Source organism: Diceros bicornis (assembly GCF_020826845.1).
Source record: "Diceros bicornis minor isolate mBicDic1 chromosome 35 unlocalized genomic scaffold, mDicBic1.mat.cur SUPER_35_unloc_1, whole genome shotgun sequence".
NCBI lineage: Eukaryota > Metazoa > Chordata > Mammalia > Perissodactyla > Rhinocerotidae > Diceros > Diceros bicornis.
This window is the reverse complement of record NW_026690912.1, coordinates 1064801-1090999: the sequence shown is the minus strand read 5'-3', so window position 1 is coordinate 1090999 and position 26199 is coordinate 1064801. Positions and strand designations below refer to the sequence as shown.

Sequence of the window (26199 nt, the reverse complement as noted above, 5' to 3'; positions counted from 1 at the left end):
GCATATTTTGGGTTCACTTGATTATATCCAGTCTCTAAAGAGGTTTCTATCTGTTTTAAGAATATGGTACCTCTTTAAAAGACATAGTGAGTGAAAAGAGCAGGTAAGAAATATACTGTATGCTCACAGAGAAGGGTCTAGAGGCATACACATCAAAATACTGGTTGGCTATCCGTCAGAGATTGGCAAACTCCAGCCCTGTAGATTTGGCCTATGAGCTAAGAATGGTTTTTACTTTTTTTTTTATTTTTTACTTTTAAAGGAAGATTAGCCGTGAACTAACATCTGTGCCAGTCTTCCTCTATGTTATATGTGGGTTGCCGCCACAGCACGGCTGACTAGTGGTGTAGGTCTACGCCTAGGATCCGAACCTGCGAACCCTGGCCGCTAAAGCGGAGCATGCCAAACTTAAGCACTATGCAGGGGGCCGGCCCTGGTTTTTATATTTTTAAAAGGTTGTAAAAATGAAATAAAACATGAAAGAATATGCAATTGAGACCCTGTGTGTCCCGCACAGGCTAAAATATATATATTTACTATCTGGCCCTTTGCAAAAAACATTTGCCGATCCCTGGTCTAGGTATGATTGGGATTATGGGTAATTTTTATTTTTAAAATGGTTTGGTGAGTTCTTTTTTTATTTAGTACTTGTAATATTAAAATGGATCTTGCTTTAAAAAAAGCTATAATGTTCGTTTGGCTGGAAACAAATTACAGGGTTTAGAGTAGACTTGTTTAATCTTTAGTCCTTTTGTTGCAGCATGATGAACTTGCAGATAGTCTTCCTTGTGCAGAAGGAGAGTTTATCTTCCTTCGTCTTGATGTTCTTCGTGAGGTATGTAGCAATAATCATTGGAATCAGCCCTCTAAAGCAGAGTGCCATTTCATAGCTTTAATGGCAGCATTCCTTTTTGGTTGTAGTATTTGGAAAGAGAGCTCACCATGGCCAGCCTACCGCTCACATTTGATGTCGAGAGGAGCACTGATGACTGGGTCTTCATGTGCTTCTTTGTGGGAAATGACTTCCTTCCTCACCTGCCATTGTTAGAGATTCGGTATGTGTGTTTGTGTGGGTTTTTAAACTACTGTTGTAGCCTTCTTGCTTACAGTGCGTACTGGTCCTAATACATAATGTTTGTTTCCTGGTGGCACGGAAGGTGCAATTGACCGTTTGGTTAACATATACAAAAATGTGGTTCACAAAACTGGGGTGAGTTCATTCTTGAATAATTTCAAAACAGAAGTATTTGCTTTTATAAGAAGATCATTTTACATGTATTTTATCACTTACAGGGTTACCTTACAGAAAGTGGTTATGTCAATCTGCAAAGAGTACAGATGATCATGTTAGCAGTTGGTGAAGTTGAGGATAGCATTTTTAAAAAGAGAAAGGATGATGAGGTAAAGTGTTTCTATTGCAGTAGCTAAATTGCTCCTGTCTCTAATATGCTGTGATGATCCTGTGATTGTACTTTTAACCTCTTTGAATGCATTGTTATATTATTATAGTGTATCAAACGCCAATGTAATCATGAGTGGCCAGTGCTTTGATTATTTTATAAAGGCTGTGATGCTTGCTGTGTGGAACTGTGTATTGCACGCTGTGTGAATTGCACTGTAGTTTTTTTCTCTCTTCATAATCCTGATTAAGATAAAAATCCAAACACGTGTCTGATCAACGGGATGTGAAATGAGGGTTCCAAGACTGGGAGAATGCTGGGAATGAACTAGTGGATGCCATGTTTTATAGGAAATGTTGATGCTGTGGAAGTCAGGTGAAGACCTAGAAACTCTGTACTCTGGTAGTGGAGTGTAGGGGCCTCTGGGTTAGATAGCATCAGTCTAGGCAGAGGGTTGCAGCTCTGAGTAAGCAATTAAACATAAAAGAAAGAAATAAAATAATAAAGCACTTGGAAATTGATGACATATGATGGAGTGAGTGCTTAGGTGAGAAGTCCAGTCTGGCTTGGACAGTTGGGAGTGTGGTTGGGCCGTTCATGAGACAGCAAGCAGTGGGGGTAGAGCAGGTTGGGGTGAGGACAAGGTAGAAATTGAGGTTCATTTTGGAGATACAGAGTTGGAGGTGTCACAGGACACCTGAGAGGAGAAAAGTCCGTGAAGCAGTTAGATGGATATGTGTAAAGCTCAGGGCAGAAGTCTTTTGGAAGGAGATTTGAGAACATTAGCAGAATACTTCACGTCATGAGTGTGAAGTTGAAATCCCTGGAGCTTTGTATGGAGTTCAAGTGCCTCCAACAGAAACCTTAAGAAGCATAGATGTTAAGGAGAAAGGGGAGTCAGTTCTAGAGAGGTGGGAGGAAATCCCTGAAGAGATGAGAAGCCACTGGTGCTGCCGGAGGCGTCAGAGTGAGATAGGCCCCTAATCCATGGCCAGGGGTTCAGAGGTCCTGAAGAGTTAGTGGGGTGGAGGGGCAGTAGCCTGGAGGCAGAGTAGGTTGCAGGGTGATTGTGCAAGAGTGGCAAGGGAGGCAAGCAGTGGGTAAAATGAGCAGATAGTAGCTTTTTAGAAAGAGAGTGAAGGAAATCCTTTTAGAAACTGATTTTATAAAAAGTCATATGGCTATTTTGAGCAAATAGCAACATAATAATATTGCTACATTGCTTCATTATCTCCTAACAGATTAAAACATGTCATTGCATCTGACAAGATTTTATATTTTCTTCAGCTTTGTATGCTATAGCTAGTGATCTCTTTTTTAGAACCTTGGGTACCATTTTATATAACAGTGTGAGTAGACTGTAAGTGTTCTTTTTAAAGCCTTTGGTACTTGGTAATGTTCTGTGATAGCAAGAATTTTTCACATGTAAAATTTAAATAGCATAACTGACTTTGTCTAGGATATCAAATGTCTATCAGGACTAGGATATCAAATGTCTATCAGCACAGCCATTTTTAACTAAGCCTTCAACAATTATGGTGGCTCCACCTGACCTGCTGCCATTTATGCTTAAGAAAAAACTACACATACGGTGTAGTACTTGGTGTAAAAGCCTCACGTTAGAACAGTCCTTTTATGTGGTTTTAGGTTACTCTGTACTATTAAGTATTGGTGATATTTGCCATTAGAGTGGGATGTATGGGATTTGATAGATACCAGAGTGCTTCAGATTTGAGTAATAAAGTTTCCAGCTGGCCTGGCAGAGAGGGCATTTTAAAGCTTTGGATCGTTTTTGGTATGCCTGCCATCATATGATGTTTGTCAGCATGGTTGGACATCGGTGAAATTTATGAACCCTCAGAAATTCAATATAATAGTATCTAGGTGTGTGTATTTTCCCAGGAAGTGTGTCTCCGGCTTTTGACAGGCTTCCAAAGAAGTTCACAGCACACAAAAATTAAAGATCAGTAAAGTCCCACCAGGTGTACCTATTTTGCTTATGTGTAACTACCACCCTTAGAAATAGGTATTTAACTGACCAGCAGAATACATGGTAAAAGAGGAATACATCAATATTTATTATTAAAGTTGAGCAGTTAGGTCAGAAATATGATGCTTTTTATGTTATGAGCTTTGATGTTTGCCTTTTGTCTTGCAAATCTTCTTCATTTATTCAGCATATATTTATTAAGTGTTTACCGTGTGCCAAATAGTATTCTGAGTGTTACTGATACAACAAAAAACAAAAGAAAAAAGCAGACAAAAATTCCTGACCTCACGGAGCTGATATTCTTCCGCGAGAGATGGACAATAAACACAAAAACTAAGTAAAGTGTGTAATGTGTTAGAGAGTGATAAGTGCTGTGAAGAAAAAAGCAGATGAGGAAATATCTGGGAAGGTGGACGTGAGGGCATTGCAGTTCTAGAAAAGATGACTAGAGAAGGCCTCACTGACAGATGACTTTGAAGGATATGAGGGAGTAATCATGCAGGTGTTTGCAGGAAGAGCATTTCAGACAGAAGGAATAGCCAGTGCAAAGGCTCTAGGGCAGGAGCTTACCCAGGATGTTCAGGGAACAGCAAGGAGCCAGTGTGGCAGGCACAGAGGAAGCAAAGGGGAAGTAGTAGGGGTAGGAGAGGAGGTCAGAAAGATGGTGGAGGGCCAGATCTGGTAGGACCCTATAGGTCATTATAAGAACTTGAGCTTTCACTCTGCATCAGTGGAGGGTTTTGAGTATAAAAGTGACAAGATCTGACACATATTATAAAAGGATCACTCTAGCTGCCCTGTTGAGACTAACTGTATGGAGGCAAAGATAGAAACAGTGAGCCCAATTAGACTCTTTTGCGATAATCCAAGGGAGCCAACATGGTGGCAGTGGAGATTGATAAGAGGTAATTGGATTCTGAACATGTTTTGAAGGTAAAACTAGTGGATTTGGCTGGTGAATTAAATGCTAGGGGTGAGAGAAGGAAAGCTATTAAGAATGACTCCAAAGCATTTTGTCTGAGCAATTGAAAAATGGTCTGAGCTACTGTGATAAAGAAGACTGGGAGGCACAAAGCTAGGGGTGGGGATGCCATTTGGGGCATGTGAAGTTTGTACACCCAAGTGGAGATGTTGAGTGGGGAGAGGTCCTGACTGGGGAGTCATCAGCACGTAGATGGTGTTTAAAGCCGTGAGACTGGATGATTACTCCCATGAGAGTGAGAGGTCCAAGTACTGGGTGAAGAGGAACGCCAGTATTAAGGTGTTGGGAAGTTGAGGAGTGAGGGCATTCAGCAAGAGTGAAAGAGGAGAACCGGGTGAGTGTAGTGTCCTGGAAGCCAAGTGAAGAGCACGGATCAAGAAGGAAGAGTCACGGTCAGATACGGACTGAAAACTGTGTAATGGATCTCACAGTCTGTGGGTCATTGGTGACCTAGATAAGTTTAAAGATGGGGCAAAAGCTTGATTAAAGAAATTGGTGGTGTTGCTGTCTTAGGAGGTTTTAAGGTCGTCAGCCACCATGTATCCAGCATTCAGCCCCTCTCCTGGCACAAAGCACAAATTTCAGATCTCAATAGGGTGTTATATTGCAGGTGGCAGTACTGACTTGGAAGTGATGGAAGTGCAGCTGCTGATAGAATGACGGTCAGTACAGGACCTGCTGGCCCCTGTTTCAGTCCACAGCAGCAGCCCTGGCCACCGTAGCTGTCGTTTCAGTGCCTTGATGCTCACAGAAACTTGGGCGTGGGAGGAATGCTTTCTGGGGTAAAGGAGGCCTTTGAGTGGCCCAAAGTAAGTGGGGAGTTACTTATTTGTATTTTCTCCGTATTGGTGGGCTACTTGCTCCAGGGTAAAACAGAGGGTCTTTGTTATGACTCTTGCATTCTTTCCTGAAATGATATCAAAAAATATCTGAAAAAAATTAAGAGGCATAATTAAATTGTATCTAAATTCAATTTAGAATGATCTCTGTCTATCTAAAGTTCTGATAAGCAACATTTTGAACATATAGTCCATTGCCTAGTTTAATTAGTTACGTTTCTGGGGTCTTCCTTTAAAACTTTGTCTCCCAAATCATTCCTGGTAATGTTTAACTCTTACATTTTTGTGTAATTATTTGACAGAATATGTGGATTTTATACTTTTAGGACAGTTTTAGAAGACGACAGAAAGAAAAGAGAAAGAGAATGAAGGTGAGTTTTAATTAATTTCATCAGATTGGCAATAACATACATTTACAATTTGGGAGGAAGATAGCTTTTTATTCCTTATCCAGTAGTTTGTTAGGGACGTAATGTCTACCCAGCTGCCTCTTACCTGGAGAAAGAATGCTGGTGTCAGTTTTAAAGAAGTCCTTTCTAAGCTCTAGAGTCTGAGGGGATACACTTGATGGGCCAGAGGGGCCGGGTAGCACTTAGCTATTTGAATTTTTTCCGGTAATTGGGTATTGTTTTTGTAATAAAAATAGTTAGCTCTTTGTATCTTCTTGAAAGTTACTACACTCTGTCTATATCCTTGTCAGGTTACTCTTCCTAGAACACACCACTCGAAACTTTGTTGTTTCTCTGCTCAGAAATTACCAGTGACTCCTTAGTTCCCGCAGAATCCAGTTCTATCTTAGTCTGGCGTGCAGAGCATACTATGATCTGGTCAAGTTCTCACCCTGCTTTCCCCAGTTGTCTTCTAAATATACCAAGTCCCTCCTGACTCCGAGCATTGCCTTTGTTTGGTCCCTCTCAATGGGTTTCTGACTTCACGGCTCCCTCCCATCTTACATTTTCCACGAGGCCTCCCTATTGCTTCTGCTTGTAATCCGGGTTGAGCAGTCCTTCCTTTTAACTCGAGTGCTTCTCGCTTGTGATATTTGTTTTCTTAGTTAATTGCATAACACTTTATACTCACTTAACTTCTTAAGTTTTTGTTTTTCTTGTCTTCCTTACTGGATTTTAAACAAATGGAATTTGGGGACTACCTTTTATTATTATATTTTATTAGAATCGAGCAATTTCAGGAACCTATAAGGGAGAAAAGTAGAGTTATTTATTGTTGCAGGTGGGTTCAAAACCACTTAGATAGGGAAGGGCATGTTTGATGTCTACCTTATGTATTATTATTTTCTTTCAGTCAGTGTCTGTTTAAAAAATATCTTTTATCAGTCAGCCGTGACTGTCACCTACTGTAGCTATAATCATAGCTCTAACTAATTGGAAACAAAGAGTTAAATTCCATCAAGGTGAAGGATAAATAGAAGTTGTATTTCCTAAGTATAAATCAAACTCTTGGCTTATTTTTTTACCTTAATAGTTATCTTTATTTGCCTAAAATTGTGTCTTGAATGCGTTTTGAAATTGTAAGTGAACATAAGGGAATAACCTAATGAGATTTGAATAGCTTCTATGTATCAGAAAAGTGTATTATATGTACTTTCATAGCAGAGTTATTAAATATTACAGACTATTGTTTACAGGGTAAGTTACCATCAAATCAAACTGTAGACAACCCTGTAATGTTAACGGAAATCCATTTCGTCTTTAAAGAGATTACAGCAGGGACTCTTTTCCATTGCCTTCATTTCTTCCTGTCATCTAACTGTGTTGTGATTTAATTTTAATTTCTACATTCATTTCTGTTTATGTTAGAGAGATCAACCAGCTTTCACTCCTGGTGGAATATTAACCCCTCATGCCTTGGGTTCAAGAAATTCACCAGGTTCTCAAGTAGCCAATAATCCGAGACAAGCAGCCTGTGAAATGAGGATGCAGAATAATTCTGTAAGTAACTTATTTTTATGTAGCATTGAAGAGTGGTGACTTTCAGATGCCTCTTACAGTTGTGTGTGAATTTTATCACTTAGCCTGGAGTTATTTTGTTTTATAGTTTTTCTCAATTTCTTTTGCCTTGAGATATTTTTAACTCTGTTAAATCCTTATTAATATGAAAATATCTAAATGATGTGAAAGAAAAGAACATACATGTAAATGTGGATAGCTAAGTGGCTGCAGTGTTTCTCTAATGCAGTCGGGCCACAGTGCTTCCTGCTTCCCCAAAGGTACTGGGTAGTGTTGGTGCTAGAAGCATGACAGGACATCCAAATGTCTCATAGCTAGAGCAAGAGAAGAGGGTGGTTTTGCTACCGTATTTCCCCTTTCCTCCCAGGGATCAGTTATGGGCATTTTGCAGAATAGCATTCCTCAGTTTGTTAAATACAGGTACTCCTCACTGCCTAAACTCTCACTCTCCAACTCAGACGTGGAATATATCTGAATACATATTTTAAGGTAGCTCTCATTATCCACATTTTTTTTAGAGCTCTTTTTTTTGTTGCTGGGAAAGATTTGCCCTGAGCTAACATCTGTGGCCAGTCTTCCTCTTTTTTTCCCCCTCCTCAAAGCCCTAGTACGTAGTTGTATATTCTTGTTATAAGTCCTTCTAGTTCTATGTGAGCCGCCACCTCAGCATGGCTACTGTCAGACAAGTGGTGTGGTTCTGCGTCCAGGAACCGCACCTGGGCTGCCAAAGTGGAGCGTGCCAAACTTTTTTGTGAGGGAGATCAGCCCTGAGCTAACATCTGTGCTAATCCTCCTCTTTTTGCTGAGGAAGACCGGCTCCGAGCTAACATCTATTGCCAATCCTCCTCCTCTTCTTTTTTTCCCCCAAAGCCCTGGTAGATAGTTGTATGTCATAGTTGCACATCCTTCTAGTGGCTATATGTGGGACGCGGCCTCAGCACGGCCGGACCAGCGGTGCGTCAGTGCACGCCTGGGATCTGAACCCGGGCCGCTAGTAGCGGAGCGCATGCACTTAACTGCTAAGCCACGGGGCCAGCCCTGAGCGCGCCGACCTTTAACCACTAGGCCATCAGGGCTGGCTCGGTTACTCCCTATTTATAAACTCAGGAACTGAATGGATTTGCCTCATGGTATTCCTCCTTATTTGAACGTTGTAATCCAGACTGCAGAAGCAAATCGTCTCAGCCAGCAAGGCTATGCTCTGTTCAGTAGCTTCCTGTAATGGCAGGAGACCATGAGCTCAGAGCACCCGGCAGGGCAGCAGCAGGGGTAAGGGAACAGACCGTGAACTAATGTACACAGACAAAAGGTAATCAAAGCTATTGCTTATTTCAGGCTAGTAGGCACGAGAGAAAGAGAGAGTGTTGTAGAGGGAGGAAAGATGTTATATAAGGTACAGTATCCTATGTAAACTTTTGCTATGATATATCCAAGGAAATTACGTAAGTTGGGATATTTAAATTTCATTATTCTAATAGTTATCCTATTGATGCTCAAATCCTTTATCACAAGGCAACCCTATATGTGAAATTTTTGCCATATCATGAGACTGGTTGAATTTATATTCCCATAAATTCACACTTAGAAGTTTTAGGACCTTAGATTAGGAATTTGGAAAGAGATTTTGCATCTTCTGAGAGAAGCGGCTGGGGTTTCTGTTGTGTTTTTGTTCTGTTTTTGCTTTCTTGTCTTATTCTTCACACCATTAACAGAGTGGGCTATGGAGAGTCAGTCAAAGGTTTTGCAGTGAGATGCTTGTGTAGAATGGAAAAAGCTGATGTCCATCATTTAAGATTATAGTGACTACCGTCCTCACAGAATGAACTGAGAGTGACTAGTATTGCTAAGACCAAGTTGATGATAAAATGCTTTTTTCTTAATCTCAGGGAGGCAGGTAGGTTTAAACTTTGCCAGCTATGATTGCTTTGAGAAAGATTCCAATATTCAGGCTCCACAGGATTAGACTATATTGATTAATAATGTCTGCCATGGGAATAGGAATGGGGAGATTGGTGATTAGGTTGCTTATTTGATCCTGTCTTAATTCTCCTTGACACAGTTATTTCTACTGGAATCTTTGCATAGAGGAGTTTTCATCTAGAATGTGTTGAATTTAAGGAAATCATGAAGCCAAATGACCAGTTTATTTAAAGGAAGGCTTTACAGTTATGGATTTTTGCTGTGTTATTTTTTCTGAGCTGTTTGGGTGTGCTGGGCTCCAGTGCTTGACTGGTATCTACTGATGGTCAACATGGTTAGTGTTTTATTAGATAGCTTCTGTTTCCTCATAAATATGTTTTTAAATTTTGCATTCTGAAGTGTAGTTTCATTATATTTGCGACCATTCTCAGTTTAATAAACTTTGATTGCAAAAACAGCTTTTTAAAAAGAAATTTGAATGAACTGGTATGACTCTGGTATGTTTAGGAAAGAATATTTCTGAATACTTTTGTTAGTAGAGATAGAGCAGAAAAGAGCAGCAGATCTTTAGCATTAAAGAGCAAACAACTTCTTTTCTTCTTTTCTTCCCTTGAAGGTATATTATTTTTGTTGTCTAAAGATAATTTATATCTTGTTTGTGAATTTGGGAAAGATTGCTTTGCTTGCAACTTCTCTGTACTTAGATGATTGACAGGAATATCACTCTCCTAATTTAATCGAAATGGATTAGTGTTGTTTAAAAACTAATAGGGATGACTTACTGAATGGTTAACCGCCATGCACCAGGCAGGCAGCTTTGATGGTTTACAGATATTGTTTCATTTACTCCTTGCTATAACCTGTAAAGAGATAGAACAGTATCATCCCTGTTTGACGTTGAGGTTGACAGAGGTTAAATAAATTGCCCAAGGCCATACAGCCGTTAAAGATTGGACTTGGTATTTCAGACTCAGATGTGTCTGACTGAAAATACCCATCTCATTTTCCAAGTACAACAGTGCCTTCCTGGATTTATTTTTATTCTTTGTGGTTTGTTTTTTTTTGTTTGTTTTTGGTGAGGAAGATTTGCCCTAAGCTAACATCTGTGCCCATCTTCCTCTATTTTGTATATAGGTGGCTGCCATCGAGTGTTTTAGGTCTGTGCCCGGGAACTGAACCCGGGCCGCTGAAGCAGAGGGCCCCAAACTTAACCACTAGGCCACAGGGCTGGCCCCTGTTTTCTTTTTTCTTTTCTTTTCTTTTTTTTGATAGTATTAGCCATACAGTATCATGAATAAAATTGATATTATATGTCTATTAAAGGAAAGTGTTGTGAGCTCTACGTGAAATATAGTTTTGCTTTGTTGTAACTTTTCTTGGCCTTTGGTGTGAACTACCTTCATGCTGAGGTTTTAGTTACAGTATCATTAAAATAGGCTCCTGAGTTCTCGATTTAAAAATAATTTACTCGAAATATCTAATATACTGTGAATAACAGAAGAAAAACTTTACCATGAAAACATTTTCTGCCACTTAGGTTTTTGGTCATTTAACATTAAAGTTGCAGAACATTTTAATTTTTGTGTGTGTGTGTGTGTGAGAAAGATTGGCTCTGAGCTAACGTCTGTTGTCAATCTTTGTCTTTTTGCTGAGGAAGTTTGGCCCTAAGCTAACATCCATGCCCATCCTCCTCTATTTTGTATGTAGGATGCCACCACAGCATGACTTGCTGAGTGATGTGTAGGTGTGCGCCCGGGATCTGAACCTGTGAACCCCGGGCCGCTGAAGCGGAGTGTGTGAACTTAACCACTATGCCACCAAGCTGCCCATAATTTTTTAGTTAAATATTAAAATACTTTAGGGTGCTACTATGTTCATTGAGTTAGGTACAAAGGGAAGATAATGGTAAATTTAAAGTGGTATTCAAGTCTTTGAAATAATAATAAAAGCTGCATTTTTCTAAGATGACTAATAGATTTTATTTGTACAATGAATTTTAAAACAACATGTATAAAATAGTTTAACAGATATCTGGCGGAGTCTCATTAAACTGTTGCTTTCTAGAATGGTTGTACTAGGTTGAACCACTTACATCTAACTTTATTCTCACCAGCATTGAGTATTTTATGCATTAATTTATATACATATATATATATTTTTCCCCTTACAGCTTTGTTAGTTAATTGGTGGAAAGTGATCACAAATTCATAACACGAGGGAACCACCAAAGAAAAAAAATGTTCAAGTCCTATAATTAAAAAAAAAAAAATCTATGAAATTAAGTTTTGCTTATTTCTTCTGAAGCAGTTTTTACCCTAATGTTCAAATTCTTTTGAGTTTAAGCGTAGGAGGCTTGGTACTATATTATTCTTTTTTGGAGAGGTGGAGTAGGCCAAGATCAGTCTTTATACTTTCTAAATATATTTACCATATCTATTTAATAGCTTTAAAGAAAATGTATTACTGTGAAGCATGGTGGTAACAGTAGTTGGATGTAACTTCTTATGTGAAATGAATAATTAAATCCTTCCTCTGTAATGTCATAATTGTCTACAGAGTCCTTCAGTATCTCCTAATACGAGTTTCACTTCTGATGGCCCGTCTCCGATAGGAGGAATTAAGCGAAAAGCAGAAGACAGTGACAGTGAACCTGAACCAGAGGATAACGTCAGGTGAAGCCATTTTTTGGTAGCACTTTGTTAGCAAATTGCTGAAATAGATGCCGTCTAATTAATGCTGTTTAGCTTAGAGCAGCAGTGCCTTCAGATGCTTGCCTGTGATCTTTTTATCCTCCAGTAATTAATGTGGAGGGTTAGGATAGTCAGTAAATTCCAGTGAGATGTGTAAGCTATAGCTGTTAAACCTAAGTATCTAGATTAGTATGCATGCTGGTTTTCGTCCTCCAAGCCACTTTTCCCTCTGAGACCAGGCACTAGATCGGCTAGACATGAAGTGTTTAGCTCTATGTGATCTGAATGTTACTGTTATGAGATTAAATTTTCAAGCTGCTTAACCCAGAAAGTTCAGTTACATTTGGTTACTTGATATAGTTTGTTTTAATCATCTCAATTGAAAAGTTTCTTCTTTAAAATGAAATATGCAGAAGGCTTTCGGTTAAGAGATAAATGTATTTTTAAAAACCACGAACTTGCATATGCACAACTATATTTCATGACAGAGAAGTTTCTCATTAGCTATATACTTAAAATTTATAGTCTGAAAATTGGAGTCTTTAATTTATACAGAAGTTTGAGATCATTATATAATAAGATTAACAGCTTCTTGTGTGATTAAATCTGGATTTGAACCCTGGGCTCAAGTGCAAAGGGCCAACAACCTCAATAATTGTAACTCATTTAGAATTTTGCAAAATGATTTATTTCAAAGTTAAACAGTAGTGGTTCACAGCTCATGCTTCTTTTATAGGATGTGGATGATGTGTTTGTATTTATGATTAGAAACTTCAGAAGTGTGATATCTGGTTCTGTATTTTCCCAACATCTTTTGATGTCAGATTCAGAGATCTGTGGTGACTTGTGATTGAGCATTTACCTGATCTGAGTTTTTATCCTCTGCTTCTGCAACTCTTGGAGTATATTTTTTTGTTTTACCATGTAGCCATCATGATCAATATCAGCTTAATAGTTAATTTGATTTTTTTAGTACTTTATTGTTTAATTTTGGTGCTGAAGATAATCAAAGTAGAATTGCTTCTATCAAGAAATGCTTGGAGTTCTTAGCATTTATTTCATTAATAGTTTCTGTAAAATAGTGATATTCAACATTATGGATAGAAGATATTTCTCCTAATTGATGTTCTGTAAATCTTTTGCGTGGGGGCAAAGTTAAAATTGGTATGGTGTAGGGGCCGGCACGGTGGCACAGCAGTTAAGTGTATGCACTCCGCTTCGGCGGCCTGGGGTTCGCAGATTCAACCGCTTGTCAACCCATGCTGTGGTGGCATCCCCTATAAAGTAAAGGAAGATGGGCATGGATGTTAGCCTAGGGCCAATCTTCCACAGCAAAAAGGGGGAGGATTGGCATTGGATGTTAGCTCAGGGCTGATTGTCCTCAAAAAAAAAAGTAAATGAAAAAAATTGATATGGTGTATTCTGAAACATGACTGCAATTAATTAGTAAGATCTGGCACATGGAAGAAAAGAGCCCTTAATGGAGAATCATCCTGATGTTCTTGATCGTTCTTGATTTTTTTTTTAGTATTCTTTGGCATCTTTAAATCTTTCAGAGATTGAGAAATGAGTACTTCAAAAAATAAAAAATACTTTGAGTGAAAATGTGGTTTTTCACATTGTATTTTCAGTGATTAATGAAAATTTAGTGAATTGATGACCTCCTTCTAAGTTTTACCAGAATGTGTGTGTGTGTCCGTGTCCTTCACTTATGTCAACAACGCTTTGCTGAATGAGGGAGAAGGCCCAAGGATAGGGAGAGTAGGTATATACATAATTTCTGCCTGGCTTCTAGATTATTCTTTTTTAAAAAAGTAATTTAGTTGACTTTCTTTGTGTAATTTAGATATACTTTAACAAACTGAGGAACTTGAACTATATAAAATATCGTCAGTATTTGCCTCTTAAAACGTAGTTGTAGAATTGTTCTACAATCAAAAAAACATGTAAAACAGTATGAAAATCTGAGCAAACAAGTGTTGTGTATCTACTTTAATAAATGATTATTCTCTTTTTTTTTTACTGTAGTTTTGTAATGATCTTTCTAGAATCAATGTTTGAGTTTTTAACGTTTAACTATCTTTAAGTTGATAATAAATCCCGTGAAAGTGGACTTTTTAGAAATAATTAAATGAAGCTATGTTAATATTACTGTTTAACTCATTTACATTTTACCTGGCTATTAAGTATAAATTGATTTGGATGATAAATTGGTAGGTAGTTACTGAAAGTGTATTAATTCAACATGAACTGGCTTTGCCTGATTTTTAGGCTTTGGGAAGCTGGGTGGAAGCAGCGGTACTACAAGAACAAATTTGACAGTTACTGAAAGTGTATTAATTCAACATGAACTGGCTTTGCCTGATTTTTAGGCTTTGGGAAGCTGGGTGGAAGCAGCGGTACTACAAGAACAAATTTGACGTTGATGCAGCTAATGACAAATTCCGTCGTAAAGTTGTACAGTCTTACGTTGAAGGGCTCTGCTGGGTTCTTCGATATTATTACCAGGTACAAAATGAATATTTTCCTCTAAATCTCTAGTTAATCACTTTAAGAAAATAGTTATTTCTATAATAGTATGTGTTGTTGAGCTATATTCTGAAATGGAACCCAGACTCATATTTTCAAGCTTCCTATAAAGAAATTCATTACTTTAAATAAGATTTGTTTGTAAAGCCTTTGAAGCTCCTTAGGTGTTAATATATAAACAAAGCTAATTTTTGTTATGCTAAAGAATTTCAGCATTAAATACTGTGGTTGAGAGTACTTGGTCTTTAAAATTATTAAAGGTTATTGTTTTGTTTAATTAGAATAAAAAATAACAGTAACTAATACACAGTCGCTAAATGACTGAAGAAAGGACAAAAGCCTGGAAAATAACTGGTAAGAATTTGAAAGGAATTTGAATGCTCCCATTTCCTCCATATAGTGTGATGTTACATGAAGTGCATTCTCATTGGAGTAATCTGTATCTGACTTAAAGCTTTTGATAAATGAGATGTCAGATTGGTGAGAGATTAGGCGGACATATAGGGGATTGTAGCACTGATAATACCTGGTTTCGTGCTTGGGGAGTGAAGCAAATTTGATGTGACTTGGGAATAGGTGAAGTTTGTTGGAAAGTAGAAAGTAATTTAATACACTAAGTATCAATTGTAAAATATTCTCATTTCGTGTTTTACTCCGACCCTCAACATTTTTCTCCCCAAAGCTCCCAGTACCTAGTTGTATATCCTAGTTGTAAATCCTTCTGGTTCTTGTATGTGGGACACCGCCTCAGCATGGCTTGATGAGCGATGAGTAGGTCCGAGCCCAGGATTCAAACCGGCGAACCCTGGGCCGCTGAAGTGGAACGTGTGAACTTGACTGCTGTGCCACTGGGCCGGCTCTGACCCTCAGGATTTTAATTCACTAGGCGCAGAGTCAAAACTCATTTCAGGAAGGCTTCTCTTTTCTTTGAGTATAACTTACTGTTTTTTCTTTTTGATTGGTTTACTTAAATATTTTTAAAGTAAAGAGAAAGTTGTCACATGAAAATATAATAGGGAATTGTAAAATGAAACTTTTGGCTCTTTTACTCTCAGTCACTCTTCTAGTGATGTCCCTTACCCACCTGTACACTCAGTGAGTGTCAGCTGCAGTTGTTCTTCATTTTATGTGATGATAGCAGCTCTCGAGTTGGAAAGAAATGTCACCAAACACATTTTAAGGATAAAAATCTTCACCAAATTGTGTTTGTTAATATAAGTTTGGTATTAACTACTGATTATTAAAGATGCTTTGCAGTATTTTGTAAATCAAGGAGCCGTTGATACGAAGTAAAAGTTTAGATTTAATCCAAACATCTTTTAGGACTCATGGAAAAAAATTAATATATGGAATGTATACCAAAAGTCATATGTTTTATCAGTAGAATATTATAGGTTGATAGTTTCATTTTTTTGTCTTTACCGTGTCCATCATTAACATAGATTTGTTTTTGTTGTTGTTTTTTGTTTGTTTTTACTGACTTTAGGGCTGTGCTTCCTGGAAGTGGTATTATCCATTTCATTATGCACCATTTGCTTCAGACTTGGAAGGTACTGCAGACATGCCTTCTGATTTTGAGAAGGGTACTAAACCAGTAAGCTTGAGTATTTAGAGCCATAACATTTGTAGAATTTTGGCTTAGATAAAAATTGTGTCTTACCTTAAACTTTTTTTCTTTCTTGCAGTTTACACCACTGGAACAACTTATGGGAGTTTTTCCAGCTGCAAGTGGTAACTTCCTACCTCCATCATGGCGGAAGCTCATGAGTGATCCTGTGAGTGTCTTGGTTTTTGAGTGTGTTGATAACTGGATTTTTGTCGTACATTTTGCTAGCACTAGTCACAATTGTTTTTGCATCTTATAGTTACAATAGTGAAGTCCAGAAACAAAGTAAAAGTATTTGGATTCTTCTGTATATTTTTTACTACTTTTTTTTCCCTGCTTTCCTTGGCCGTCAGTACCCTACCCAGTAAATAAAATTGATATGTGTTTGGGAGAAATTCTTATAACAGTCATTTTGTTCTCAGCATACCTGTAAGTCATTATTTTTATTGGTTCCAGCCATGTGTGGTGGGTACCAGAGCATGAAGGCTGGTTTAGCTGCAGTCACCACTGCATGTGTTTTGTGTCCTAGCTGGAAAGAGTGACACCCAGCTGAGAAGTAGGAATTATTAGAGTTAATAAACTCTTCACTGTCTTGGGCCCACAGTCGTCAGTTCTAAAATTCTTTTATAATAAGGCCTTTTTATTTTCATCTTTTAAAATAAAATTGTTAATTTTGTTTTTACTAGGCCCGGGATTAGTGACCTGATATCTTAATAACATTTTTTAAAAGGAATGAAACTTCATTTTCTTATCAGGCCTGATAACTCGAATGAAAGTTGTATCAAATTCTTTATAACAGAAATATGTGACTTTTGTTTTGAATCTTTGCTTTTCTCCCTGATACAGGATTCTAGTATAATTGACTTCTACCCTGAAGATTTTGCTATTGATTTAAATGGGAAGAAATATGCCTGGCAAGGTAAAATTTAGACATTATTCCTTTTTGTTAAAATAATTTTCTCCTTTTGGTAAACTGTAAGCAGACATGATTTATGGGATGAAAGAATTTCTGTAAAAGATAAGTATTTTAAAGATTATATGTGAAATTTTGATATTTTTTCATCTAACCTGGGATTAGCAATGATTAACAGTAATTTTAATAGTAGCATTTTGATAAACAGTAAATTGAGTTGAAATAGATTAATGATTATATCTTTTGTCTCCTTTGTGATTAATTAATGGGATGTGGGACATGCTCCTTCCATCAGTAGCTCATTGACACCTTGTGAGGTTGCTGAGAGTTGTAGAAACATGAAGTGTCCATGTGGAGATTCACTTATACTCCATGGAAACTTTTGAAACAAGTATTAGAAATTTAGTTTAAATACTTGGCATTAATCATTACTTAAAGTTTGTTTATTATTTACATATCTATTTTCTCATTCCTTCTGTTCACAGATTTTGTAAGAATGACAATATAAAATTAGTACTAAATTTAAGGTATTGTTGATCACTCACCAAATGTGTGAGGATGACTGAATGTAAAACACAGTGGAGAAGTCTCTCACACAGTGAGCCAACGATTATTTCACACCTAAGCCCCTTTCAGCAAATTATTTTAACCTTTTCTTCCACCATATATTTTTCTAGGATAATAAGCAGTTTGGTAAAATCATGTTTTCACTCTTTTTCCTTTATTATTCCCTGTGATGCAGATGACCAGTAAAATGACTCAAAGAGAATTGTGGCGCAAAGGGGGATAAATAATAATTTATAAATTGAAAATCATTATTTTATGAGATTTTAGGGTTGACTTTTGGTTATGTAGTAACAGAAATTTCATATTACTTTAATGGAATGATAATGAGAATTGCAACCTATTGATTGGGGTTGTGTAAGTGTTGTGGTCATATTTTGTTATATGTCAGTGGATTGGGGCCTTAGGTTGTTTTTGAACGTGTTTTGTGGAGGATGTTTTGATTAAACTGGAAGGAGAAGAGACACAGGAGAATGGGAGGCAGTAAAGTAATAGTATAAATACATAAATAAGTAAATATATTTATGTAAGTGTTTGTTAAATAAGTCCTTGCCTGGATTTTTTAAATAAATAAGTAAATATATAAGCATGCAGATGACTTGCTGAGTATATCAATGTAGTATAAATCATCCAGAGGAAAAGGAAGACAATGCACAACAGTTACAGTGTCTCCACGTCCTTGCCAAGATTTGTTATTTTCTGTTTTTTGATAGTAGCCATCCTAATGGGTGTGCAGTGGTGATCACTGTTTTTGCTTTCCGTTTTCCTAATGATTAGTGATGTTGAACCTTTTTTTCATGTGCTTATTGGCTATTTCTGTCTCTTCTTTGGAGAAGTATCTATTCAAGTCCCTTGCCCATTTTTGAATTGGGTTTTTGTTGTATTGTAGGAATACTTTATATATTCTGGACACTAATCTCTTATCAGATATATGATTTGCATGTATTTTCTCCCATTGTGTGGGTTGTCTTTTCACTTTGTTGATAGTGTCCTTTGATGCACAAAAGTTTTTAATTTTGATGAAGTCTAATTTTTGTTGGTCTGTTTGGTGGTGGTTGCCTGTGCTTTTGATGTCATATCCAAGAAATCATTGCCAAATCCAATATCATGAAGCTTCCTCCCTGTTTTCTTCTAAGAGTTTTATAGTTTTAGCTTACATTTAGGTCTTTGATCCATCTTGAGTTCATTTTTGTATATGGTATAAAGTAAGGGTCTAATTTCATTCTTTTGTGTGTGGATGTCCATTTTCCCAGCACCATTTGTTGAAAAGACTGCCCTTACCCCATTGAATGGTCTTGGCACCCTTGTTGAAAGTCATTTGACCATGTATGTGAGGGTTTATTTTTGGGCTCTCTATTCACTTGGTCAATATGTCTGTTCTTGTGCCAGTCAGTACCGAACTGTTTTAATTACTGTATCTTTGTAGTAAGTTTTGAAATCAGGAGGTGGGAGTCCTCCAACTTTATTTTTATTTTTTAAGATTGTTTTGGCTGTTTGGGGTCTCTTGAGATTCCAGATGAATTTTAGGATGGGTTTAAACTCAGACCTTTAATATTTCTATATTTTTATGTGTTATACAAATATTTTTATTTATTAGACTGTAGCAAGAACACATCTTTCTTGAGGTAAAATTTAGTACTATTAGGAGATAGTCATTTCTGCATATGTCTTTAAAACTTATCGGAAGTCATGATAATAAGTAAGTTCTTGTCTAAGTTGAGTACATCTTTTTTTTTTTTTAATTTATTTATTTTTTCCACAAAGCCCCAGTAGATAGTTGTATGTCATAGTTGCACATCCTTCTAGTGTCTGTATGTGGGACGCAGCCTCAGCATGGCCGGAGAAGCAGTGCGTCGGTGCGCGCCCGGGATCCGAACCCCAGGCCGCCAGTAGCGGAGCGCGTGCACTTAACCGCTAAGCCACAGGGCCGGCCCAAGTTGAATACATCTTAAAATGATAGAAGATAAAATATATCTGGGTACTTTTTCAACATTTATTGAACATATGTTCTTGCAATGTTGTGTTTTCATAATATTTGCTTAGTATGTATTAAAGGAATATAGCATAGTCATTTCAAATACTGTATTTTCTACATAAACAGAGAATTTAAGTAATTTGATCCAAGTCACACAGTGGCAGCACTGAGATCTGAACCTGGAGAGTATGACCACTGTGTTTACCTAAGTTAAGTATTACTAGTACTTGGGCTGCCTCTGTGTTGTTGAGAGGATTGAATGAGCTAATGCATGTAACATAGTAAATTAGTGGGAAAAAAGTAGGAAAAAGTAGCTGCTGTTGTCATTTTTACTGTCAGCTCACCCTCAGGCACGACCGTCATCACATCTGGGTATAAGACATTCCTTCCTACCCTGGCCAGGAAGACTGGTTTGTCTTCCTTAAGCTTAAGCATAAGCTTAATAACCTTATTGCTGTCATTAGCACTGCAGGTTGCTGACTGTTTGGAGTTAGATTCTGGAGTTGATATTGAAGGGAAGTCTTTCTGATGATTTGTTTAAATCCTAAATCTAGTAGGTAGAAAACAGAAGCCAGATAATGTAGTTTTGCATGATACAGATTTTGTTAAGTGTATGACTAAATAAAACTTAACCACTGCCTAGGTTTTTTCTATATAAGTGTTTACCGGTAATTGATAAATAGCCTTACTCAGATGATGGATGTTAATAATCCTTGAAATCACTTTTTGGACCTTCAGAATTCACACTAGAACCTAGTTTCTTTTTAACTTTAAAAAATCTATATATTCCCCTACTAGGTAGTCAAATTGAACATGTTTCCTAATTTTGAAAATATGGTAGCTAAATTATTTAAAGACAACTTTGGAAACCTTTCATTTCTCATCATTTTAAGGGGAACAGTCACAAATACAGCAGTTTTGAGTGGCAGTGGTTTTAAAATTATTTGGCTCTAGTCAGCATTTCTTGTTATTTACCTTAAAATTTTTATTTAGCCAAAATACTATTTATAATATATATAATAATATACAGCAGAATATATATGTTTCAATAACTTTGCATGTTTTTGTAGTAATAGATAATTGTATTCCAGTGTGATTCTTTGAAAATTATGCGTGTAGGTCCAAATAATGACCTTAATTCCAGCACACTCCAGAGGACAGTTTTCAGCCTAAAAATGAACAGCCACTATTCTACATGCCCTCCCGGGGACAAAGTTATTTAAACAAGTCTAAAAATTTTTTGTATATAAATTAATTATTAGGTTTTTTTTTTAATAATTTTATTTATTTATTTATTTTTCCCCAAAGCCCCAGTAGATAGTTGTATGTCATAGTTGCACAGCCTTTTAGTTGCTGTATGTGGGATGCGCCCTCAGCATGGCCAGAGAAGCGGTGCATCGGTGCGCACCAGGGATCCGAACCCAGGCCGCCAGCAGCAGAGCGCGTGCACTTAACCACTAATCCACGGGGCCGGCCCTAATTATTAGGTTTTAAAATGTAAACAGAATACTATGCAATTTTAGAGCTGAAAGAGACGTTCCACATATTCCAGTTGAACAGACCTTCTGAGTATTTTGGTTGAATGATCTCTTTTTACAAAAGAAGAAACCAAGTCCTAGAAAGATAAAGGGATATGCTCAAGCCCTTAGGAGATTACTGGCTTGCCCGAAGGCATCCTAGTAAATAAGTAAGGTGAGAACACAGACCGGTGTCCAGGTGGCCACTTGTGCATTTAATTTAAAAATTTTGTCATCACAGAGTAAAGATTCAGCAAACGTGGTTTTCCATATGAACCCTTTTAAAGATGGAAAACAAATAGAATTTTTTCTTCTACCACCACGGGGAAGTATTTCTATCTGAAATTTGGCTAAATAGAGTTCAGTTCCAAAATGTTTTTATATCAGCAGGGAAATTCTACTAGAAATGTTTATATGGACCAACGGTAGTTGAAATTTAGGAGATCCTAATAGCTGGGCCGCTTGGTGTGCATTTGTCTCCCCAGGTGTTGCTCTGTTGCCGTTCGTGGATGAGCGAAGGCTGCGAGCTGCCCTAGAAGAGGTATACCCAGACCTCACTCCAGAAGAGAGTAAGGATCAGACTTCCACTTGGTCGACATTGAGTCTGTGTAATAGAGACTTTACATTTCCTTAATTAGACCTTTTTTTTCGTTTGTCAAATTTCCCATAAAGGGGGCATAAATCATTGATTTTACTTCTTTATGACGAAAGTTAACTTTGCTTCTTAAAATTTATTATCCATAAGTTGCATAGTAATTACATAAAATTTTTTAACTTACAAGTGTTTGTTAAGTTTATTAAAAAGCAATACTTCAAGAATATCTTCTGACTTTTTGATTCTTTTTTTTTTTTTTTTTTTGGTGAGGAATATTAACCCTGAGCTAACATCTGTTGCCAGTCCTCCTCTTTTTGCTGAGCACAATTGGCCCTGGGCTAACATTCGTGCCCATCTTCCTCTACTTTATATGTGGGACACCTGCCACAGCATGGCTTGATAAGTGGTGCATAGGTCTGCGCCCAGGATCCGAAACTGTGAAACCCTGGGCCACCAAAGTGGATTGTGCTAATTTAACCACTACAGCACCCGGCAGGCCCAAGACTTTGATTCTTGTATAATATGCATACACAAAAGTATTTTTTGCATGTTCGGAGGGTGTTATTAATTTCCTCCATCTCCCTTCTTCCCTTCATCCCCACCAAATAACAATAACTTTGCTTGAAAGGTTAGGTTGAAACAAAAGCATTTGCCCTCATATTGCTAACTTGAAATGTTATTTTACACAGAAAGTGGCATTTTGTCATTAATACTGACTGTTAAAAGTATTGGGAAATTGTAAAGCTGGGCTTTGTTGGAAAATTTATTTAATACTAGTATAATAAACCTATAGAAATAATTATGAACCATCCATAGAATAATCTTTGTTATTAGATGATGCAATTTATTTGTATTTCCTCAGAGAATGTCTATATGTTTCTTATAGTAAGAAACTAAGTTCTGTATAAATAAGAAAACTTTGTCCCTTATCTTGCAAGACTATATTCAGGTATCTTTTAGGGATAATTTTTTCTGATAGTCATTGATCTTCGAAACTTTATTGTCAAAGCTTTGTTTCTTCTACAGAGATGCATCACACGTTTAGGTCTATTATTTTTTGTAAACTTTATAATTAAGTTTTTAAAATTTAGGTGCTTCCTATTTTAGTCTCATAAAAGTTGCTTTTGTAGGTAGAATCGTTAGATCTTTATTCTTTTCTTACTTTCCCCCAGCTAGAAGAAATAGTCTTGGAGGCGATGTCTTATTTGTGGGGAAACATCACCCACTGCACGACTTCATTTTAGAGCTGTATCAGACAGGTGCCGCAGAGGTATGGTCTTTTCTGCCATCATGAAGTGTTTTCAGTTAGTATAATTATTTGGTTAATTAATTGAGAATGCATTTAAAAATTTTTGGTAAAGTAGAAAAAAATTTACCATTTTAACTGTTTTTAAGTCTATAAAATTCTGTGGCATTAAGTCCATTCACGATGTTGTGCAACCATCACCACTATCCATTTCCAGAACTTTTTCATCTTCCCAGATAGAAACTGTATACCCATTAAACAATATTAAACAATACTTCTCCATTCTCCGCTCCTCCCAGCCTCTAGTAATCCCTCTTCTATTTGCTGTCCCTATGAATTTGCCTCTTCTTGGTACCTCATATAAGTAGAATCATGCAATATTTGTCCTCTTGTGTCTGGCTTATTTCACTTAGCATAATGTATTCAGGGTACATCCATGTTGTAGCATGTGTCAGAATTTCATTCCTTTTATGGCTGAATAATACTCCATTTTGTGTACATACGCCATTTTGTTTATCCATTCATCTGTTGATGAGAACTTGGGTTGTTTCCACTTTCTGGCTGTTAAGAATAATGCTACTGTAAACATCGGTGTCCAAGTGTATGTTTGAGTCCCTGATTTCCATTCTTTTGGATATATAATCAAGAATGCACTTTTCCACAGCCAGTGGGTGTACCACCTGAACTATGTCATGGGATTCAAGGAAAGTTTTCTTTGGATGAAGAAGCCATTCTTCCAGATCAGTAAGCACTCATTTGTGTCTAATTGGGTCAACTAGGAGGAAGTTTAGTTAGCATCTTTTTCCTTGTTGCCTAAATGTTTTATTTTCTAGTAATAGTGAGGAAACAAAATAACAACAACAGAAATCTGCTGGGCTAAAAAAGACTTGGCGTCAAAGCCCAGCTCTTCAGCATAGTAGCTCTGTCAGAGCTGTGACATGTCTGAGCTGTGACATGTCTGACAGAGCTACTATGTTAAAGAGCTGGGCTTTGATGCCAAGTGCAGGGAGCCCTGGAGGTCCCTAGGGAGATCCACAAGGTCAAAACTATTTCCATAATAATGCTAAGATGTTATGATCTTATTTCCTTTTGTTGCTCTCTTTCTTTCTTGAGTGTACAGTGGAGTTTTCCAGAGGCTAAATGTAATGTGATATCTCAAGGGACTGACTCAGAAGCAGATAAGAGAACCCATCTATTAAGATAGATATCAAGCCAGATATTAAAAAAATTTTCAAAAATGTAAAACAGTGACACTTCTCATTTATTTTTGTTTTACTTTGTAAAATAGTTTTTCATAAAAAAAACGTTATGTTGACTAAATATCTGTGTATGTTGTGTAATCTATTACTGTTATCTTTAAATTAGTATTTTTAAAAGATTTTCAGATTTCTTAATTAATTTCTTTTTTTCAATTAAAATTAACCTTAATTTTGAATAGGTAAATACTGATTGACATAACCAACATAAACAAAAGCTCTTTGAGGTCCTCAGTTTTTAAGAGTGTAAGGGGGTTCTGAGATCAGAGTTTGAGAACTGCTGCTCAAGGGTGTATATCGAGGAATAGAATTTTGCTAATGAAAGATGTATCTTCATCTTTTCTGGATAATGTCGGGTGGTTTTCCAAAGTGATTACACTATTTTATAATTTCAGGGACTGTTTGTGAGAGCTCTTGTTGCTGTACATTCTTGCAAACCCTTGAAATTGTCACTGCCTTAGTTTTTGTCAATCTAGTGGATGCCTATTGGCACCTTGTGGTTTACAGTTGTGTTTCTCTGATTCCTAATGAAATTGAAGGCCATGTGGTATATTTATTAACCGTTTGGTTTTCCTCATTTATGAAGTACCTATTCTCTTTTTCTATTCACTTGTCTGTTCCCCCAACCCCTCCTCATGATTTGTTGGTATTCTTTACAAATTCTGGTATAAGCCCTTTGCCCATAATAGTTTTCTGTTAATGAGCTTACAAACAAGGAAGATGGGGTCCTTTTTTAAAGATATAAATGATCATATTTTGTTGGTGCATTTTAATGATTTCTCTTTCCTAAAGCAACATCTTACTTCCATTTAGCAAAAAGGTTACAATTTACAAATAGATCATTCTTCTCTTCTTTCTCTTTAGAATAGTGTGTTCTCCTGTTCCCATGTTTCAGGATCTGACACAGAATGCTGCAGTCAGGTCATTTTTCCAAAATACGTGACATTCGCCCAAAACACAGCTCTGAGCTTGCAAATAAGTTTAAGAAGACCTCCGATTCATGAGGAAATGGCAGCTATTATTCCAGCAGTGCTTTGAGATTGGAGAGTCCCTGTATTGCAGACCTCAGAGCAGAGCCTCTTGACTTTAAATTATGTGTATTGTTAAGGTTACTGATGTAACAAGCTTGTTTCTCAGCTTTCTGGTTTCCCCTGACAACTTCCAATTCTTCCTGGATTAGGAAAGTGGGAGGTAGGAAGTAGGAGTTCCTAGGGATAGTTTGCTATATAGGAGCAAACAGACCTCTACACCCCAGAGGCCCACACAGCGTCGCTGTATTATAACAGGTTGTTTTAATTATGTTATAGTTGTGGCCCTGCAGAGTTTAAAAAGCAGACTGTTATATACTTGATCTTGGTTAAGTTGAGATAGAATGAATTTGTGGAAATTTTTATCAATAATTATTATAAACTTAAAGGGCTAATTTCTGCTATCTGAATAACTTATTTATAGTTCATTTCTTCAATGGTAATAGCATTTTCTATTGAGCAAAAATCATGTAAAATATAATATGACTTTAGAATAAAAATCAACAAACTTACCTACTCATTTGTGTAATTATTGTGTATAATTACTAATCTTGATGGCAGGGTTTATGTTGTCATTTTCTTCAATCTTTAGGCAAGACTAAGGCAAACACAGTCTAGTAATTCAAGTGTTTCATAGAAGCCTGCTTGGGAAGGCTATTCCTGAATCCTCCTTTCCCGCTCATTGTTGCTTTCACTCTCAAGAAATAGTTTAGATTCTACTTAGATTTCTCATTGTGAAGTATAGGCATATTTATTTTCCTGTCTTGAATGGAATTAGATAGCAACTGCGATTGTAGAAAGTCTTTTATTTCAGGAAAACTGTGGGGAATTTGGAAAATCTTCCTAGATGAGTTGCTTTTGTTTATCTTCACACACAGTTTTGTTTATCTTGACCCACAATTTGTCCTGACTCTTTGTGTTTGGGCTCTTTTGTTGAGGGTGGAGTTCAGAATTGTAAGCTGTGCTCCTGCACCCGTCACGAACAGTCTGGCTCTGACAGGTCCAGTGTGGACGCTGCCTATTAATGCTTGGGGTCTGCGGCTGGCAGTGGTGCTGCGGCCCAGTGAATCCCACTGGTTCCCTCTTTGGATTGTCACTTGTTTGCTTGTGCTCCTCAATTTTTCTGCATGTTTTCGAGGGCCTTCCTCCCCAGCCCTTTGGAAATGGTTAATTCTACTTAAC

General features: G+C 37.2%; 2 long non-coding RNA genes and 1 pseudogene across 2 annotated transcripts; 2 read left to right on the top strand and 1 right to left on the bottom strand.

The window, feature by feature from the left end:
- LOC131402237 (adhesion G protein-coupled receptor E1-like) overlaps positions 1-26199 on the bottom strand; it is a 637417-nt pseudogene that overhangs the window by 14248 nt on the left and 596970 nt on the right.
- LOC131402249 (uncharacterized) lies at positions 1153-7125 on the top strand. Its single transcript, XR_009218452.1, has 4 exons — positions 1153-1210; positions 1294-1401; positions 5538-5582; positions 7029-7125. It is a non-coding gene; the product is annotated as an uncharacterized LOC131402249 (long non-coding RNA).
- Positions 16010-24983, top strand: LOC131402246 (uncharacterized). The gene is made up of 5 exons (XR_009218449.1): positions 16010-16092; positions 16770-16842; positions 21378-21461; positions 23398-23477; positions 24854-24983. It is a non-coding gene; the product is annotated as an uncharacterized LOC131402246 (long non-coding RNA).